General features: G+C 37.5%; 1 protein-coding gene and 1 long non-coding RNA gene across 7 annotated transcripts in view; one reads left to right on the top strand and one right to left on the bottom strand.

The window, feature by feature from the left end:
• frmpd2 (FERM and PDZ domain containing 2) overlaps nucleotides 1–20,107 on the bottom strand; it is a 451,768-nt gene that overhangs the window by 348,164 nt on the left and 83,497 nt on the right. The window lies entirely within an intron of this gene.
• Nucleotides 1–20,107, top strand: part of LOC103911892 (uncharacterized) — a 122,041-nt gene that overhangs the window by 27,887 nt on the left and 74,047 nt on the right. For 3 of the 6 annotated variants that reach the window (XR_015503738.1, XR_015503740.1, XR_015503737.1), the window contains exon 1: nucleotides 13,674–13,821. The exons of 1 other annotated variant lie outside the window; for it this stretch is intronic. This is a non-coding gene — a long non-coding RNA (uncharacterized LOC103911892). Of the gene's footprint in view, nucleotides 1–13,673; nucleotides 13,826–20,107 lie in introns of those variants that run through there. 2 more of the 6 variants (XR_015503742.1, XR_015503741.1) reach the window with 1 other exon arrangement.

Here is a 20,107-nt window from a genome sequence, read left to right as displayed (position 1 = left end):
ACAATTATTTTCTTGGTGTAAAAAAGATTGTAATATAGTTATTTTTTTATTGTAATCATTCATAATTCTAATAAAGAACCTTTATTTTGTAAAAGCTTAAAAATTGTTCTCTTCAATAAGAATAAAATAAAGTATAAAAGCATGTATTAAATATAAATAAATAATTAAATATGTATACAGTGTGACAAGATTTCCTTGGTGCTCCTGTTTCCCCCACAAGACATACGCTATAGGGAAATTGCCCAAACTAAATTGGCCATAGTGAGTGTGTATAGGTGTTTCCCAGTACTAGGTTGCAGCTGAAAGGGCATCCGCTGTGTAAAACATATGCTGGATAAGTTGGTGGTTCATTCCGCTGTGGCAACCCCTGATGATTAAAGGGACTAAACTGAAGAAAAATGAAATGTTGTCCCAAAACAAATCGATTGAGTTAAGTGGATTGAACACTAGCAATATTAAGTTGTCGCAACAAAATCTTAATAATTGTGGTTTTTTTTAGCTTAAATTGAATTATTGAATTGAACTGAATTAGTTGTAAGCTACATTGGCCATAGTGTATGTGTGTGAATGAGTGTGTATGGATGTTTCCCAGTACTGGGTTGCAGCTGGAAGGGCATCCGCTGTGTAAAACATATGCTGGAATAGTTGGCGGTTCATTCCTCGGTGGCGACCCCTAATAGATAAAGGGACTAGGCTGATGGAAAATGAATGAATTAGTTTTTTGAACAAGGAACAACAACAAAAAATTGAGTGTATGTATATGTGCCATCTCAGGAATGTCCTCCAAATTCTCCAAAATATAATGCTTTTACAAATAAACCAAGTAAATGTCATCATTTAGCAGTTTTAAACCTAATATATCATAAAGCACTACATTATTTCAGGGATGTAACTGTAAATGTAAGCTCTTAGGAAGGCGTTTCAGGCTGTTTCTATGCATTTGAGTAGTTTTGCTCGCTCACAGCTCTGTGAAAGAGGTGCTGACAAGCCATTAAAATACTTCCAGCTGCAGCGCTCAGCACAGTTAGACTTTTCTTTTCACGCCGAGCTTTACATGCCCTCGTTTCAGTCTGAAGTTTGCCCCATAATGAATGATGAGGCAGAAAGGTTTGCGCTTATATGCAACATCTTACAACACCACATCCATTTCTGTCCGCACGCCTTCGCTCGAAATCACCATTAATTCACCTGAACTGAATGTATATATGAAAATCTTTATAATATGTGTATTTAAACATTCATTTTCCTTTAGCTTAGTTAGTTTATTCCACAGCGGAATGAACCGCCAACTCATTTATTCAGTTTTCCCATTGGCTTAGTCTCTTTATTAATCTGAGATTGCCACAGCGGAATGAACCGCCAACTATTCCAGCATATGTTACACAGCTGATGCCTTTCCAGCTGAAACCTATCACTGGGAAACACCCATGCATCCTCATTCACATACACACACACACTACGGCCAATTTAGCTTATTCAATTCCCATATAGCGCATGTGTTTGGTCTGTAGGAAAAACCAGTGCACCCGGAGGAAACCCACAACACGGTGAGAACATGCAAACTCCACACAGAAATGCCAACTGACCCTGCATGGGCTCAAACCAGCGACTTTCTTGCATTGAGGTGACAGTACTAACCACTGAGCCACCGTGTCGCCATATTTAAACATTATACAGCCATAATTATCCTCCTTGAAGACGCAAAAAAAAGTAACTCAGCTGAAAGGCTGAATATTTTGGTTTACCTGACATATTAATATGCCATTCATTAACTTTTAACGATTGTTTAAGTTCTGTATGTGAAACAATGTGTCGGGCATTTACAGTAGAGTAATATATAGCCGCTAAATGAAGGCAAACCGATCAATCTTCCCAGTGTTTTGGTCTGGAAATGACAAATATGTCTGCCGCCCTACAGTAAACCTCAACAAACCCTTTGCAACCTCTCTGGACTCAAAGCATTCTCTCATTCTCCTGTTTTTTTTTTGTTTTTTTTTTTCTGAGTGCTCATCTAAACTAAAAGACAGTGTCAGAAATGTTGATTTTGGACCCTCACCAGCTTTCTTTTTCTCCTATCGCTGGCTCCAGCTAAATGACCATTCTGACTGATTCGGTCACGGATGTCCGCGGGCCATGAAAACCTCTGTTAACTCCTCCATCTGTGCCAACATTCATCAATGTTTGGCTTCACCTCATCAGAGACTTGCTTTTTGTCAGCTCTAGAAATATCCGGCCTGTCTGTTATATTTGCTTATATCGTGGGCCTGTTGAATGCTTGATTCTGATTGGCTGAGGAACGTTCTGAGGCGTGTGGTTATTTTCAGATAAACGCACAGCTAAAGTAGTTCCGGCAAGTTTAGAGTGTATTATAGCTCAATGTCACCACACTGAATGATTTGAGTTATTTCACGGCTAGAAAAGTCAGCATCTCATCAAACCACAACAGAGGGGGTTAACGTTTTACTACCGTGAATTTTTGTAAATTACACAGTCTTTAACTGTAATATGAACTGTGTTTTACTGTAGCTAAGTTTTGCTGTATGTTACTTTAAAGTTGCATTGTGAAAATTACTGTATATTTTACAGCAAAGATATACAATACAGTTCTGTAGATGCATATACCGCAAGATAAATTGTGCGCTAAATGTAAATACAGTATTTTTGCTGTAATTGATTTACAGTAAATTAATGATGAACTGCTGTCAGTAAGTTACTGTATATTTACAGTATTTAACTGTAATATAAACTGTATATTACTGTAGGACAGGTATGCAGTATGTTACTGTATTTAAGAGTTGCATTGTAAAAATTACTGTATATTTTACAGCAAAGATTTACAATACTGTAAATACATATATAGCAAGATAAATGCTGTAAATGTAATTACAGTATTTTACAGTTAGTTACTGGTGAACAGCTGCCAGTAAGTTACTGTAGATTTTTACAGGAAACTGTTACCAGTGTGTTGACGATTTATTGTAAATGACAGTATTCAGCTGTAATATGAACTGCATTTTACTGTAGTAAAGTTTTGCAGTATGTTACTGTATTTTAAAGTTGCATTGTAAAATGTAAACATGACTATAATTACAGTAAAGATATAAATACAACTCTGTATTTTGTACAAGATAAGTTGTGCTGTAAATTTAATTACAGTATTTTTGTGGTTATTAATTTACAGTAAATTACTGACAAACTGCTGCCAGTAAGTTACTGTAGATTTTACAGGAAACTGTTAACAGCGTGTTAATGACTTATTAGTAATTAGCTGTAATATAAACTGTATTTTACTGTAGGACAGTTATGCAGCTTGTTACTGTATTTTAATTTAGTTGCATTGTGAAAATTACTCTATATTTTACACTATAGATATACATACAATCCTGTGAATACACATACAGTAAGATAAATGTTGCTTTAAATGTAATTAAAGTATCTTTGCTGTAATTGATTTACAGTAAGTTACTGGTGAACTGTTGTCGGTAAGTTACTGTAGATTTTACAGGAAACTGTTTACAGTGTAGTTTGAATTGGTTTTGTTTTGATGTTATGTTTGACCATGTCGGCTCTGAAATAATTCAGCATAGTGATGTAGAACTGTAATGCAAAAACCTGCCGGAACTACTTTAGTTTTTATCTGAAAGTAATCACAGACTTTAGAATGCTCATCAGCCAATCAGAATCAAGCATTTCATTAGCAACCCTCAATATAAACGCATATAATGTTCAAAGTAACCCCAACAGAACTATTATGTACTTTTAATGTGTCGTGCACATCAGCCAAAAGTACATTTATACATCCTTTAAGCCAAAAATTATTGGAATGTAAAGATATTTTGTAAATGTGCTACTGTAAATATATTAAAACTCAATTTTTGATTAGTAATATGCATTTCTAAGCACTTTAAAGGCGATTTTCTCAATATTTAGATTTTCTTGAATCCTCAGAAGATCAAATGATCGTATCTCTGCTAAATATTGTCGTGTCATAACAAATACATTAATGGAAAGCCTATTTATTCGGTTTCCAAGTGATTTATTCATCTCAATTTCAAAAGGGGACACTTTTTTGACTGGTTTTGTAGTCTAAGATTACAATTCAAAACCTTTATCGACAATGGACAGATTCCATGGATGTTAAACATTCTTCATGCAAACCAAAGGTGCAGATTAAGATGTTTTACTTTCAAGAGTCTCATGGCTCCAAGAAGCAATTTTTTTAAATAGAAATGATGTTTAACAGAGCAAGGAATTTTTCACAGTATTTCTGATAATAGTTTTTCTTTTGGAGAAATTTCATTTCGGCTAGAATAAAAGCTTTTTTTTTTTATTTTAAGGTCGATATTATAAGATTCATTCATTCATTCATTCATTTTCTTCTGCTTTTCCGGGGCCAGATCACGGTCCAGCAGTCTCAGGAGAGAACCCCTTTATCGACAATGGACAGATTCCACAGATGTCGAACATTCTTCATGCAAACCAAAGATGCAGATTAAGATGTTTTACTTTAAAGAGTCTCGTGGCTCCAAGAAGCGATTTTCGACAGTAATCTACCATATCCGGAGATATAAAACAGTTCATCAATCACTATGAACCAGACATTTGGACTCCTAATAAGCAACTCCTGCACCAAAACCACTGGAACGTCAACCACAAGGACGGACAACCAAAACTGCTGTCGTTTTGTGAGTGACAACCCTTCACCAGAGCACAAGAATCCGCCGCAATTATCTATAGCATTCATCTTCAGAAATCATCCTCAAAACCAGAAAGCAGTTCAATGCAGCAAAGGTTATAATTTATTGCAATTTTGCTGTCAGAGTAGCAGTTTATTCACCAGGAGTTGGATGAAAAGCAGGTTTACGGTGTCAGAGGACATGCTGGATCATAGTCTGAAGTTATGAAGCTTGGCATGATCTATACGTTACAGACGGCGGTTTAACTTTGCGAAGAAGCAATACCAACAACAATCCTTCAAGATAACAGTCGAAAGGCTTAAAACAAAAAAGTATGATAGACGAATAAATCAAACCGTGTGCAAATTAAATTCATCTACTACACTGAGAGAATGTGAAATGTGCTGGATCATGTTTAGGATGGGGGTTTTAATAAAAAAAGGTAGAAATTTATGAGACCGATTTTGGAGTAGCTACAGTGTAAAGAAATGCTGGGTTGTTGTAACTCAATGTTGGGTCAAATACGGACAAATTTAAAAGAGTCATTTAAGTTTAGCTGAAAAAATGTACCCAATGTTGCATTAGTTTATTCATTCATTCATTTTCTTTTCAGCTTCGTCCCTTTATTAATCTGCGGTCGCCACAGCGGAATGAATCGCCAACTTATGCAGCATATGTTTTACACAGTGGATCAGTGGGAAAGCATATTTGACCCAAATTTGGTTACAACATTCCATTTCTTAAGCTGCGTCCCAAATCGCATACTTGTGCACTATTCTACGCCATTTTGTAGTATAAATAGTGTAAGTAGTGTGTTCACACTGAAAACTCTAAAAATAATAAGTGCACTTTAATTACCCGGATGATGCACTCATTCAGCTGCTAAAATGAAGTGTGTAATGATGGACACTTCACGCACTCAACGACCGCAGGTTTGCTTACGTAGCGGAAGGGGTGGAGCTATCGGGCGCACATGTTGAATAACTTTATTTATTTTGGATGGTGAAAGCGAAATTCTCCAACGAGAGTGATTATAGCGCCTCCCGATGGTGAATGCGGTTATACTCACGGCAGGTATTATTTGATAAGTCGGTTGTTTATTCTACTGATTTGGCAACCGTCAAACGTCATCAGGGAAACGGTTTGAATTTCCGTTTAGTAAAAAAAACATTAGTGTGCCATTTGGGATGCCACTACATACATATACTATCCTGTTGAGTGTGCGAGTGCATAAGTACATAGTGCATGAGTGCATAGTGTGCCATTTGGGACGCAGCTTTAGTGTATCTAATGAGTTTTGGACACTTTCCTGATGTACTATTATTATTATTATTATTATTATTATTATATTATTAGTTGTTTATTTCTTTTTGAAATATTTCCCAAAAAATTATGTTTAACAGATTCAGGAATTTTTCACAGTATTTCCTATAATACTTTTTCTCCTGAAGAAAGTCTTATTTGTTTTATTTCGGCTAGAATAAAAGCCAATTCAAAAAAATGTAAAAACCATTTTAAGGTTAATATTATTAGATCCATTGATTGATTCATTTATTTTCTTCTACTTATCCGGGGCTGGGGCAGCAGTCTCAGGAGAGAACCCCAGACACTTCCTCTAGCTCCTCCGGTGGGATCCCAGTAATGGGTTGCAGCTTTGAGGGCATCCGTTGTGTAAAACATGCTGGATAAGTTGGCGATTCCCAGATTAATAAAGGAAGAGAGAAAAGAAAATGAATGACATGATTGCTTTTATAAAAGGGTTGCTTTTGTTCCAGTCACATACATTAAATGTTTAAATATCTCTTAAATAGGTACTGCTTATATAATTTGACCATCTGTACAGCAATATAAGTAGTGAATGTGTGTGTCCGTGGATGGGGCTGTGTCGGTGTGGTAATGTGGGCAGGTGTGGCTACAGTGCCAGGGCTGATTTCTAGTCCCCGTCCGCCCCTGGCCCTCTTAAGCAATATTTGTTTTCGATTGTCCACAGAACAAACCACTGCTATACAATGACTTGCCTAATTACCCAAACCTAACCTCGTTAAGTCTTTAAATGTCACTTTAAGCTGAACACTAGTATCTTGAAGAATATCTAGTCAGATATTCTGTGCTGTCATCATGGCAATGATAAAATAAATCAGTTATTAGAGAGGAGTTATTAAAACTATTATGATTAGAAATGTGTTGATAAACTCTTGTTTCTGTTAAGCAGTAATTGAGGAAAACAATATACAGGAGGGCTAATAATTCTGACTTCAACTGTATGTGGACGGTGAAAGTCCAAATGTGCGAATGTAAAACCTCGATTGTTTGACTGTGGGGGAGTTTGACCGGTCCATCGGCCGCTGTTTTTTTCTCCTTGCTGCTATCAATCAATTCAAGGGCTCCTGAACAGGAAGACCATTTTCCCGTCATCAGTCCCTCAGCGAGAGCATTACTGTATACTCCACATGAACGTAGCGCCGCCCTGCTCTCTGCACCTCGCTGCATCTGCACGCTTCAGCCTCCATAAATCACACTCACTCACTGCCCCGGCTGGATTCCCCAAAACTGTGAAAGGATTTGTGTTTTTGTTAGCGTAGCGTGGCGCATGAGCAGTATAAATTCACAGGTCAGATGACACCGTTTTGCTAATGTGAAAAAGATGCTGATTTTTTTAGTAGATAATAAATACACTCACCGGCCACTTTATTAGGTACACCTTACTGGAACCGGGTTGGACCCACTTTTGCCTTCAGAACTGCCTTAATCCTTTGTGGCATGCACTCAACAAGATACTGGAAATATTCCTCAGAGATTTTGCTCTATATTGACATGATAGCAGATTTGTCGGCTGCACATCCATGATGCCAATCTCCCGTTCCGCCACATCCCAAAGGTGCTCTATTGGATTGAGATCTGGTGACTGTGGAGGCCATTTGAGTACAGTGAACTCATTGTCATGTTCAAGAAACCAGTCTGACGCTTTGACATGGTGTGTTATCCTGCTGGAAGCAGCCATCAGAAGTTGGATACACTGTGCTCATAAAGGGATGGACATGGTCAGCAGCAATACTCAGGCAGGCTGTGGTGTTGACATGATGCTCAGTTAGTACTAATGGACCCAAAGTGTGCCAAGAAAATCTCCCCCACACCATTACACCACCACCAGCAGCCTGAACCATTGCTCCAAGGCAGGATGGATCCATGCTTTCATGTTGTTGATGCCAAATTCTGCCCCGACCATTCGAATGTGTCAGCAGAAATGGAGACTCATCAGAGCAGGCAACGTTTCTCCAATCTTCTATTGTCCAGTTTTGGTGAGTCTGTGTGAATTGTAGCCTCAGTTTCCTGTTCTTAGCTGACAGGAGCGGCACCCGGTGTGCTCTTCTGCTGCTGTAGCCCATCCGCCTCAAGGTTGGACGTGTTGTGTGTTCAGAGATGCTCTTCTGCAGGCCTCGGTTGTAACGAGTGCTTATTTGAGTTACTGTTGCCTTCCCAGGTAAAAAAAAAAAAAGTGCACTAAAATACACTTATTTAAGTATACTTAGTACACTTTTCAGTAATGTACTAAAAGTGCTCTATTTTCGTGCACTAATTTTGTACTTAATGTACTAAAAGATAGTATTAGGTATATGTTAAGATAAACTTAATACCATCTAAGTGTACTCAACTGTGCTATTTTGAGACACCCTGAAATTGAACTAAAATGTGCTTTTAACATACTATATCTGTATTACTAATAGATTTTTTATATATTAACTTATTTTAAACTTAGGATTAGTATGTAAACAGTTTATTAAAAATCAACTAATGTTTAAAGCATTTAAAGCACACTTTTGAAAAACACACTAATACAACTCTTGGATGTTTTTTTCTGCAGTGTACTTTATTGTAGTACACTAAAAATTTATTTAAGTATTAGTGGTATTTAGTATGCTTTTGTCAAGTGTACTAAAGTCCTACTGAAGTATAAACATACTTTTAATTAGTATATTTATAGTGTAAAACCTTCAAGCTTTTATTTAACATAAAAAAAATTACAATTTACTAAAAATGTATTTGCTGGGATTTAAGTGTATTTTAGTTGCATTTGATTATATATATTTTTCACCTGGGTTTCTATCAGCTGGAACCAGTCTGGCCATTCTCCTCTGACCTCTGGCCTCAACAAGGCATTTGCGCCCACAGAACTGCCGCTCACTGGATATTTCCTCTATTTCAGAGCATTCTCTGTAAAGCCTAGAGATGGTTGTGCGTGAAAATCCCAGCAGATCAGCAGTTTCTGAAATACTCAGAGCAGCCCGTCTGGCAACAACAATGCCTAAATGCATTGTGTTGCTGCCATGTGATTGGCTGATTAGAAATGTCCGTTGACGAGCAGTTGGACAGGTGTACCTTATAAAGTGGCCGGTGAGTGTATTTGTATCAAATATTAGCATTTTGATTTTGTATAAGCGTCAAATAAGCCTACAGTATGTTCACTGCTATTTCATGACAATTATAACTGAGAAATTAGGCTTAAATTAAGAAATATGAGACTCGTTTTCTCATGAAACATCGAGGAAAAGCAAGTCTTGAATTATGAAGTATCGATCTCTCTTTTCTCAGAGCGCCACAATTACTTCAATATCTTGCTTTACAGGATTATTTCTCTATTATTTTTCAGTGTGGTTGCGCTGTGAGCTGATTTCAGTGAGTTATAGTCTGACCCCTGGATGAACCCTCAGCATCGGACCATTGAAGAATATGAGCGCACAGCGGCGACTGCTGCATTTGTCATTAAGCTGAAAGGAGCCTCAGATTCAGTGCTGTTTTACTTCATGTTCCTGCTCCCTGGTGTCAGGAATTCAGTCGAGGTCTCGGGATAAAATCACACTTCTCAGTAGCTGATCTCTTCATTAAATAGAGACTGTAGAGTATCAGGAAGGGATTTCCACAGCTGAACTAATCTCTCTGTCAATACACCCAGACACGCTTCCTGGAAGACTCAGCCTCACCTTCTTCCAATGGCTTGAACACACTCCTTTATTTTGCATTTAAGGAAAAAGACAGACATATGGATGAAAAGATGGATGAACGGGTAGATCTAGAGATGGATAGATAGAAGGATTAATAGACGGATGGATGGATAGACCGACAGACAGATGGTTATATCAATGAATGGATTGATAGATCGAAGGATGGAAGAATGAATAGATGGATGGGTGGATGGATGGATGAATAGACGGATGGATAGATGAAAGGTTGGATGAATAGATAGATGGATAGATAGACCGACTGATGGATAGATGGAAGGGTGAATAGATGGATGGGTGGATAAATAGACAGATGGATGGATGGACCAACAGACAAATGGTTTGATCAATGGATGGATAGATAGACCGAGAGATGGATAGATGGAATGATGAATAGATGAATGAGTGGATAGACCAGCAGATGGATAGGTGAAAGGATGAATAGATGGATGGGTGGATGGATGAATAGACAGCAGTATGGATGGATGGATGGATAGACATATGGATAGAGGGATAAATAGATGGATGGATGGATATTCTGACAGATGGATAGATGGAAGGATGAATAGATGGATAGGTGGATGGATGAATATACAGATGGCTGGATGAATAAATGAATGGATGGATAGACCAACAGAAGGATGGATAGATTGATGGATTGATGAATAGACAAACAGATACAAAGATGGAGAGAAGGTGGGTGAATGGATGGATAGACAGATGGATGGATGGATGGATGGATGGGTGAATGGATGGATGAATAGACAGACAGATGGATGAATAGAGGGATGGACAGACAGATGGATAGACAAATGGATGGATGGATAGACAGATGGATGGATGGAGAGACAGATGGATGGATAGACAGATGGAGGGATGAATAAATGGACAGATGGATGGATGGATGGATGAATATACAGTTGGCTGGATGAACAGACGACTGAATGGATGAATAGACCAACAGAATGATGGATGGACAGGTGGAGGGTGGGTTAATGAATGGATAGACAGACAGACGGATGAATGAATGGATAGATGGATGAATAGATGAATGGGTGGATGGATGAATAAACAGATGGATGAATGAATGGATGGATAGACTGACAGATGGATGAATGGATGAATAGACGGATGGATGGATGGATGAATGAATGAATGGATGGATAGCCCGACAGATGGATGAATGGATGAATAGATGGATGGATGAATGAATGGATGGATAGCCCGATGGATGGATGGATGGATGAATATACAGATTGCTGGATGGATAGATGGATGGATAGACCAACAGAATGATGATGGAAGGACAGATAAATTGATGGATGGATGAACAGACAGACAAATAGAAAGATGGACCAATGGTGGGTGGGACATGGAAGTTTATGAATGGAAGGATAAATAGATGGAAGAATGGATAGACAGATGAATAAACAGACAAAGATAGAAAGATGGACAGAGGGTGCATGGGTGAAGGAAAAGGATAGATAGATAGATAGATAGATAGATAGATAGATAGATAGATAGATAGATAGATAGATAGATAGATAGATAGATAGATAGATAGATAGATAGATAGATAGATAGATAGTCAGATAGATAGATAGATAGATAGATAGATAGATAGATAGATAGATAGATAGATAGATAGATAGATAGATAGATAGATAGATAGATAGATAGATAGATAGATAGATAGAAAGAAAGAAAGAAAATAGATCTCTCTCTCTCTCTCTATCCTGAGGCAGTCTGGTGACTGTGAGTGAGTGCAGGGAAAGCACAGCTCCTCCAGCATGTGTTGATCTGATCAGCCGTTCGGGCAGAGATGATGTGGACTGCTGCTCTGTGAAATACAGGATGAATAGAAATGCAGCAGTTCATGTGTTTGATTATCGTTATTCTCCAGATTCCCCAGACTTCAGGCTCGGGTTCCCAAAGACCGAGTCAGTCATTTATTTGTCTGGGGATGGATAACATTCCACTTCTTCATTTCCATATGGATGTCGCTTTTCTTTTCCATGCTCATTCCTTCCTGATAAACATCTAATACTCAAACATGTCTTTGAGGACGTTTCCTTCCCTCCACATCTCTCTACAGTGGCCGTGTGGGTTATGTGTGTCCTGCTTCAGTCAGAGAAATGATTGTTTAAAGAAACACTCCAGTTTTGGGGGGGGATATAGGCTCATTTTACAATTCCCCAAGAGTTAAACATTGGAGTTTTACCACTTTTAGCTTAGCTTAGCATAGATCATTCAATCAGATTAGACCAGGGGTGCTCAATCCTGTTCCTGGAGATCTACCTTCCTGTACAGTTTAGCTCCTACCCTCATCAAACCCACCTGAACCAATTCATTAGAACCTGAAATCCACTTAATAATTACAGACAGGTGTGTTTGATAAGGGTTGCAACTGAAATCTGCAGGAAGGTAGATCTCCAGGAACAGGATTGGCCACCCCTGGATGAGACAATTAGCATCTCACTTTTAATTTTATGTTGGTCTTAGTACAAAATCGAACTACAAAAGAGTCCAGCTTTAAATAGGAAATTACTCTTTGGTCATTTTTGAGCGTGATGCTAATGGTCTAATCCGATTCAATGATCTATGCTAAGCTAAGCTAAAAGTGATCAGCTGAATGGAACCCAAAAAGAGTAACTCATCTGTTTAACTGTAAAATGAGCCTATTTCCAAAAAAAAAAAGTGCAGTGTTCCTTTAAACAGCTCATGCTAGAGCGACAGTGTTTGTGCTGCGTCCATCAGTCAAGCGCTGACCGACTGAGGCCCGTCCAGTAAGTCGTCCATCTCCTGAGCCCGAGCACAGACGGCTTTATTTCATCATGAGATTTTTATGTGCAGACAAATAACAAGAAGGAAACCAGAGCGCTGCAATTTTTTTCCTCTTCTTCTTTTGGTATTCAAACAAAAGGCTTCTGTTGTTACTAAATCAATGTTAATTTGCGACTTGGCAAATGCTCGGCCAGAGGAAGCTTGTGGTTGAAGGATATTTCTTTCACATACCTATATCTTGTGTCTTTTTTTGTAGCCCAAATTCTATACTTACACTCGACGTGACCTCGCAGATATGAGTGGAAACTAAAAAAGACGTGTTATGAGGTAAATTTTTAGATCTTGTTTCAAAGAAAACAATGAAGTAGAGCTACACCTTAGTACAGACAAAATAACATCCGACTGATCCTGAGGAACTAAGATTACATGAATCCCGCTGCCAAAGTAGGACAGACAACACTGAAACACCAGAACACGGTTACAGAAATAATAATACCCTGCTGAAAAAAACAGCTTAAACCAGCCTAGGCTGGTTGGCTGGTTTTAGCTGGTCGACCAGGCTGGTTTTAGAGGGGTTTTGGCCATTTCCAGGCTGGTTTCCAGCCATTTCCAGCCTGGTCTTAGCTGGTCAGGCTGGGAGATGACCAGCTAAAACCAGCTTGACCAGCCTAGCCAGGCTGGGAGCCCAGCCAAAACCAGCTATGTCCAGCTTAAACCAGGCTGGTCAAGCTGGTTTTAGCTGGATTTAGCTGGTCATTTTCCAGCCTGACCAGCTAAGACCAGGCTGGAAATGGCTGGAAACCAGCCTGGAAATGGTCAAAACCCCTCTAAAACCAGCCTGGTTGACCAGCTAAAACCAGCCAACCAGCCTAGACTGGTATAAGCTGGATTTTTCAGCAGGGTATTAAAATAATAATAAATAAACACAGTGTGTTTCCAGGATTTACACCACATGGGCAACTTTTGGTGTAGTGGAGATTTGCCCAGTTTATTAAAGTGGGATGTGTGGACCAGATGAGGGCCTGCCCTGAAGGACTGTATCTTAACCCTGAGTTAGTCTATTTTCCTTAGTTAGACCAAAATGTAAAGTTAAATTAAACTCCAAGCTAGTTTATGTAAAAAATAACAGACATATGAACACTGCACACATTTTCTGCAATATTCAACATTCATTTAGGATCTGAGGTTTTAAACGGTTAAGCCAGCAGGTGGAGACAAGTCGCATTCTTATAGCGAGTCAATGGATGATTCAAACAATGATTCACATGAGCCCTAAAACGCCTCTAATAACCCTGCTTGAAGCGAATTGCTGTTCTCCATCGACTTCATCGAGAGTTTTTGTCGTCGACGGAGTAATAGATGAAGTAAGTTATTTAATGTTTTTGTTTACTGAATTGTTACTTTTAGCCGTAGTATTTCAGCGAAGCTAATGCTAACTGCTATGTTTTGAACTAACGTTAGTGGTTCAGCAAACGTGTGTGAAATTTGAACTACGATGTTTACATGGATCACAAGTTAAATCGTGACTTATTTTTGACAGTTTTTGTAAAAAAAAAAAAAAAAAATACAAAATCAATTTATTTTTTCAATGGGATAAAAATGAAAAGTATTTGAATGGTTTATATCTTCATATAAAAATATTGATATAATGTTATAGGTAACAATAAACACATTAAATCTTTCTGATTCTTAAACATAAAATTATTTTATAAGCAAAAATGATCTAAATTGCAGCCTACTTTTTTCCAAATGTGTTAATTAAAATGGACACATTTCTTAAATCTCTCTTTTATTTATTTAGTTTTTAACCCTTTTAAATACCTTTGATGCATATCCTATATGCTACTTTGTGTCTATGTTTTTTTTGTTAATTATTATTGATTTGTTAAGCTGTAAAATTAATAAAACCTCGGATTCAGTACTATTGTCAGTAAACAGTGAAACTATGGCTACGTTCACACTGCAGCCAAATGTGGCCCGAATCTGATTTTTTGGCCCACATGTGACTCGGGTAATGATAGTGTGAACAGCCCAAACTGCATAGAATCTAATCTTATCAGATCAGATCTGTGCCACTTTTATATGTAGTCTTAAATCAGACACAGATGTGATGTTCTCCAATGCGACCGCAATGTGAACGGTTATGTCGGATTTCATGTGACTTTTACACAATCTTTGAGTGACATGCGTCGTCATTCTGTGCTGCAAACATCATACAATGGCACACAAGGTGATTACCACAAAAAAGTTGGTTGTTCATTTTGAAAAATATTTTTACCACCCAGCTATACAGAGTCCAGACAGCCTATAACAAGCTGTCTGTATAAACACACACACACACAAGCCCCTTTCACACAGTGATACCGGTAAATATCTGGAAAATTTCCAGAACGACTTTACCGGTATATTCAAAAAAGCGCTGTTCACACAGGCGAGGACGTTACGGAATTTTTCCAGAAAAGACCGTTTTCTTTTCATCCATTCCAAAATACCGGTAAATTCTGACATCATTCACCACAAATGAGCCTAAAACGGCTGCGCTTGTATTAGTAAACATTTGACTACATTACAAACTCTGTGGATGATCAGTATTGTGAACAACGTCAATGAAAACATATTGAGGATCACTTTCGCATGTCGAGATGTTCATAATATGTGCGTGTGCAGGCGCTCACAGGCTGTTTCACAGGCACACGCAAAGCTTGAAGGTAAACAAACAGCGGCTTATCATAAGCATCTCATCGATGATTATTTACACAGTTGGCATTAAGAAGAACATATAAACGTGATCTGACTAACTTCTAGCAGCTAAACGCGTCTGGGAAAATATTCAAAGGCTTTTATTCTCATAAACCGCGCGGACGTAAACGCGTCTGACTTTTCTGATTGGCTAAAGTAGACGTCCACGTCAGCACGTTCTAGACGTGCACGCGCTCTTTCCGGCAATCTTCCTTCTGCTTTCACACAGCGCAGCATTCAGGCAAATTGCTGGTAATGTTACAACTTCTCTTTCCGGAAAATAGCCAGAACGAATTTACCGGTATTTTCAAAAAGGACCTGTTCACACATACAACCTTTCCAGAAAATTGCCTGTAATTTTCCGGAAAGGTCTGTATGTGTAAAAGGGGCTATAGACACACAGCACTAAGCATGTGACACAGACAGCATCACGCTCCAGTAACCGAATGCTCCCGTGCTTTATTTGGAAATTTAATGCAGACCTCTACTCTAAGGTAAAATCAGATACTCCAGACATAATCTTTAATGACTTATATTAAAAAAGTTGACAGATGCTTGTGATATAAGAATTAGAGCTGAGCATTTATTAAATGCATAGGCCTATTTTAGGAGGAGCTGTAGATTTGAGGTAGCCTGCTATTTGTTTTTTTTTGATGGAAGAAAAAAAAACATTTTGTACAAACAGCCTATGCCGATCCTTAAATAAGATTCAGTAATCAAAATTTTTCTAAATGACTCGAATAAGTCAAAGTGGATGACTGTGAAAAAGCAGGCCTACTTTGACTATATTCCTTTAGTCTGAGAGTCAAAGCAGAGCTGCAGGTTTGAGAGACTTCCAGGAGCACTGTGAACCTGTTTTCAGTTTGATGTGATTGTTCATAATCTGCATATGTTTTCAAAAACGATATTTCCACCGGACCTGCGTTCAATCACAGAGAAGAGAGTCCTCGACCCCAAAAGCTCTTTCGTTTCTGCGCTTTGACACAAAATGATAGAGGCACAGTTCACTTTCCCAGTGATCGCGATGCCTTTTGGAGTCAGGACATTGGCATTTCTTGCGCTCGGCTGTCTCACATCTGTCTCTGTCTTCATCCAAGTGATTTACTGCGGCTCCATGTTGACATCTGCAGATCCATACAAATGAATCAACCGTTTCATCACAGAAACAAAGAAAAAAATCGACTCACCGAAATGCGATTCTTCAAAGCTCCAGACTGTGTATTGTGAGAAGGAATGGTGCTGTAAATGAATGACTTCACCTATAGTTGATGGATGGAGGGAGTTGTGTTATACAGTATTGTGAGTAGTAGGAGAAATAGTTATGCACATCTGGCGAAGCTTTTCAATCGCTCCGCAACAATTACTGGCAGTAAATAATGGTGCGAGTTTTTTATGACGTGTCTCAGGGCTGATATCCATGCTTAAGACATAAAACAGCTCCTTAGAAGAGAAATTCTGATGATGGGAAAGCTTTGCAATCAAATCTGCGTAATTGCAGCCACCAAAATCCATAACCGTCACGTGATTTGGAGATTTTTTTTCTTTGCAATGGAGTTTTATGAGTTAGCAGTATACTTGAACAAATGTTTCTCTGTTTGCGGTAAATGTCAAGCACACAGGCTCTACTCTGGCATTGTAAAACTGAAATAATGAAATGCATTTTGGCTACAGAGGTATTTCTTTTTGTGGCCGACTAATGAGGTTAAGGTCGCAGCAGCGTTGGATGGGAATTGAAGGTTTTCATTGAGATTTACTACGACACAACATCTTGCGGTTGTCAGAGTAACATTACTTGCTGTGGTTTTGTGAGGAAACTGTTAAACGAGTTGCTGCATGTGTCAATCTACACCTGACTGGATAAGGCATTTGAGTGGTTTTACCACATTTCTGGATCTCCATGAGAAGCTGTGGTATTTTAGGGATGCACCGATACCATTTTTTGGAACCGATCCGATACCAAAATTCTGAGTATCGATCGATACAGATCCGATCCCGATACTGTGTAGTTTTTTTTTTTTTTTTTAAGTTTTTTTGTTTTTTGACCTAATACAGTTTCTATAGTTCTGGTGCTCAAATAATAAATCTTCTTTAGTAAAGATAACCGACCTATAAGCTAGAGCTGCACGATTCTGGCTAAAATGAGAATTGCAATTTTTTTATTTTTTTATTTATTTATTTATTTATTTATTTGCTTAAAATAAAGATCATGATTTTCTCACTATTCGGTATATGTAAAATAAAGGTATGGTAAAAACAAACATATGGCACAACATCGATAATAATATTATGTGTAGGTCTACTGGTTTCATTAAATAATTCTATTCTGCTTATAATAATTATGATGTTGAATTATTATGATTGAGATATATTAGGGGTGTCAATCGAAATCGATCGAAATTTATGCTCAATTTCGATTATCGAATCAAAAAATAGAATCGTCAATGCTGCCACGCCCCCATGTCACGTCAGCTTGGCTAACCAAGCGGGAAAAAAAACGGCTTGTTGAAGTGCTTATTAAACTGCAGAAGCAGAACATATATATAAATGACACTTGTAAAAATAATTAAATGCCTTAAAGTTAACTTTAGTTAAATCAAATAAAAAAATTTCTAGTCATCTCAACTTACATTAGTCAGTCTAAGTTACTAAAAATATTACGTTAAACCTTGTATAACTAAAAAAAATTGTTGTGACGTTATTAACTTATTAAATTAAGTTAAAGTTACATAACTTTATTTGTTTATAATTTTATTTGTTTATAATTTTTTAGGCATCTATTTGACCCGTAAATATATATTTTAAACACACAATTGATTGCTTTGCTAGTTTTGGGGTCCCTGTACCATGAAGCTGGATTAGCTGGCAGTTAAGTTTTTAGTTTAGTTTGCACCAATCTTGAGTTATAGGTAACATGAAGGCAGCTCCACTTCAATCACTCAACCTTCATGGTACCCAAATCCCAGAATTGGTGCAAATTAAAATAAACTAAAACTTAACTGGCTCGCCAACTAATCTGGCTTCATGTTACAGACCCCTAGCCAATAAATAATGCTACCAATGCAGAATGGCTGAAGTGCCTCAAAATGTAAATTTGCCTCATTTATTATATGAACCTTCTCATAATTAGACGAATCCCTCCAGAACTGAGTTTGAAAGTGGATGTGTTTGCTTCGAGCAAAGTTTTAATAACTCTGAAGCACTGTATGGAGCACGTCTGTCATCATCCTTCTCCTCTGTTATACTTAAATGATATGTTCCCTAAATTTGACCCTCTTGATAATACAGCAAAAAATCAATTTGCTGGTGAACTGACGTCATCCCGAGGACCTGAAAGCGAGCAGTAGGAGTTTGACCGCTGATTCTGCCATATTGCATACAGTTTTATCCGTGGATGGGAAAAGCATGTGCTTTCTCTGACGTCAGCGAGAGGAAGGTGTATTGAAGTTCAGTCCTCCATAATTTGCAATTTTTCTGTCCAACATATCAAGTGATTTTAAACAGAACAATAACATTAGCTTTATCAAAGATTAATTACTTTTAATTTAGTGATTACTGCAAACTAAGTGTCTTTTTCTGTTACATCTTTTTATTATTGGGTCAGACTGCTGTTAAGGCCTCCTAGAGAAATATTAAGGACATTTTCTTCTTGTTTGTGTCTTTATTATTGGGTGACTTATGTTCTAGTTTATAGTTAAATAATGATTTATAGTAGGGGTGTAATGGATCACGGATCACAACCCGCAGTTCGGAACACGTGAACCACAAAATAATTTTTTTTGCTGGTAGATTAATCCTAATTTTTACCGATCACAGAGAGATCGCCTCTCACGTTATTCACATCACATGCATTTAAGCAATCAGGTTTTCCTGTAAAATATAATGATGATGGAAGAAGTTGTGGTGGGTTATTCAGGATGTGGTGGGTTTCATTAAAGGGGTTTTCTTTCACTACTTGTTTAGCCTGCTTTAATGCATGCAGTGTAAGCTGCACAATTAATCATTAAAAGATCGGGATCTCAACACCCACGCAACAAATTATAAATGATGGTGATTTGCATATTTGAATCGCTGCATTCAAATCTGTGTTTGAAAAACGCAAAAATCAAGAAAGAGATTAAGTCTTTAGTCTTTTGAGTTGGTTATGAAGTTACAAACTGTCAAATAACACAGAATTACTGGGATAACAGTTTAGATAAAACCAGTAATGTTTATGGTAAAGATTAAAATCACCGTCATATGCATTTAACGACACTCAAAAATGAAAGTTGTACGCAGTGATTGCATTAATAAACCATTAGGTGGTGACAACCAGCCATCAAAAATATGGCATTGAATAATTCTTTAACAATGATCATCTAGCAATGAAACGTGGAGTTTTATGAGTGAAGAACTGAATCATTTATTAAAAATGAGAAAAATAAATATGGGTTGTAAACTTTTAATGTTAGATTTATAGTGTCATCAGCAGCAGTAGCAGTGAATTTTTCACACTACTGAATATTTTACAAGTTATTTTTATTCGTATAGTTATTATTTTTATTCATTTTATTTTTAATAAAATTACAGCTTTAAAGTTTTGTTTGTCTTGCAATGTGTTTTAGTAATAAATGGAAAGCAAATTACATTTGTCTTCTCCCCTTTTTGACTGATCCAAAAAATCGTCCAATCCCTGGCTAAAAACCATAATGTGATCTGAACCGTAAGATTTGTGATCCGTTACACCACTAATTTATAGTTTATTTATAATTATTTATGCAGATGCACTTGCATACAAAATCATCCGAACCATTCTGAAATAATGAGTTCTTTAAAAACTCTAGCCAAATTTCTTGTTGTGATTAATTGCTTTAATAATACATTATCACAGTATACAGTATTATCACGATATTGGCATAAGCTGCAAAAAGGTTA

This window comes from Danio rerio, chromosome 12, assembly GCF_052040795.2.
Source record: "Danio rerio strain M-AB ecotype USA chromosome 12, GRCz13ab, whole genome shotgun sequence".
Lineage (NCBI taxonomy): Eukaryota > Metazoa > Chordata > Actinopteri > Cypriniformes > Danionidae > Danio > Danio rerio.
The sequence above is the reverse complement of the archived record's forward strand: the minus strand, read 5'-3'. Positions and strand labels throughout refer to the sequence as shown.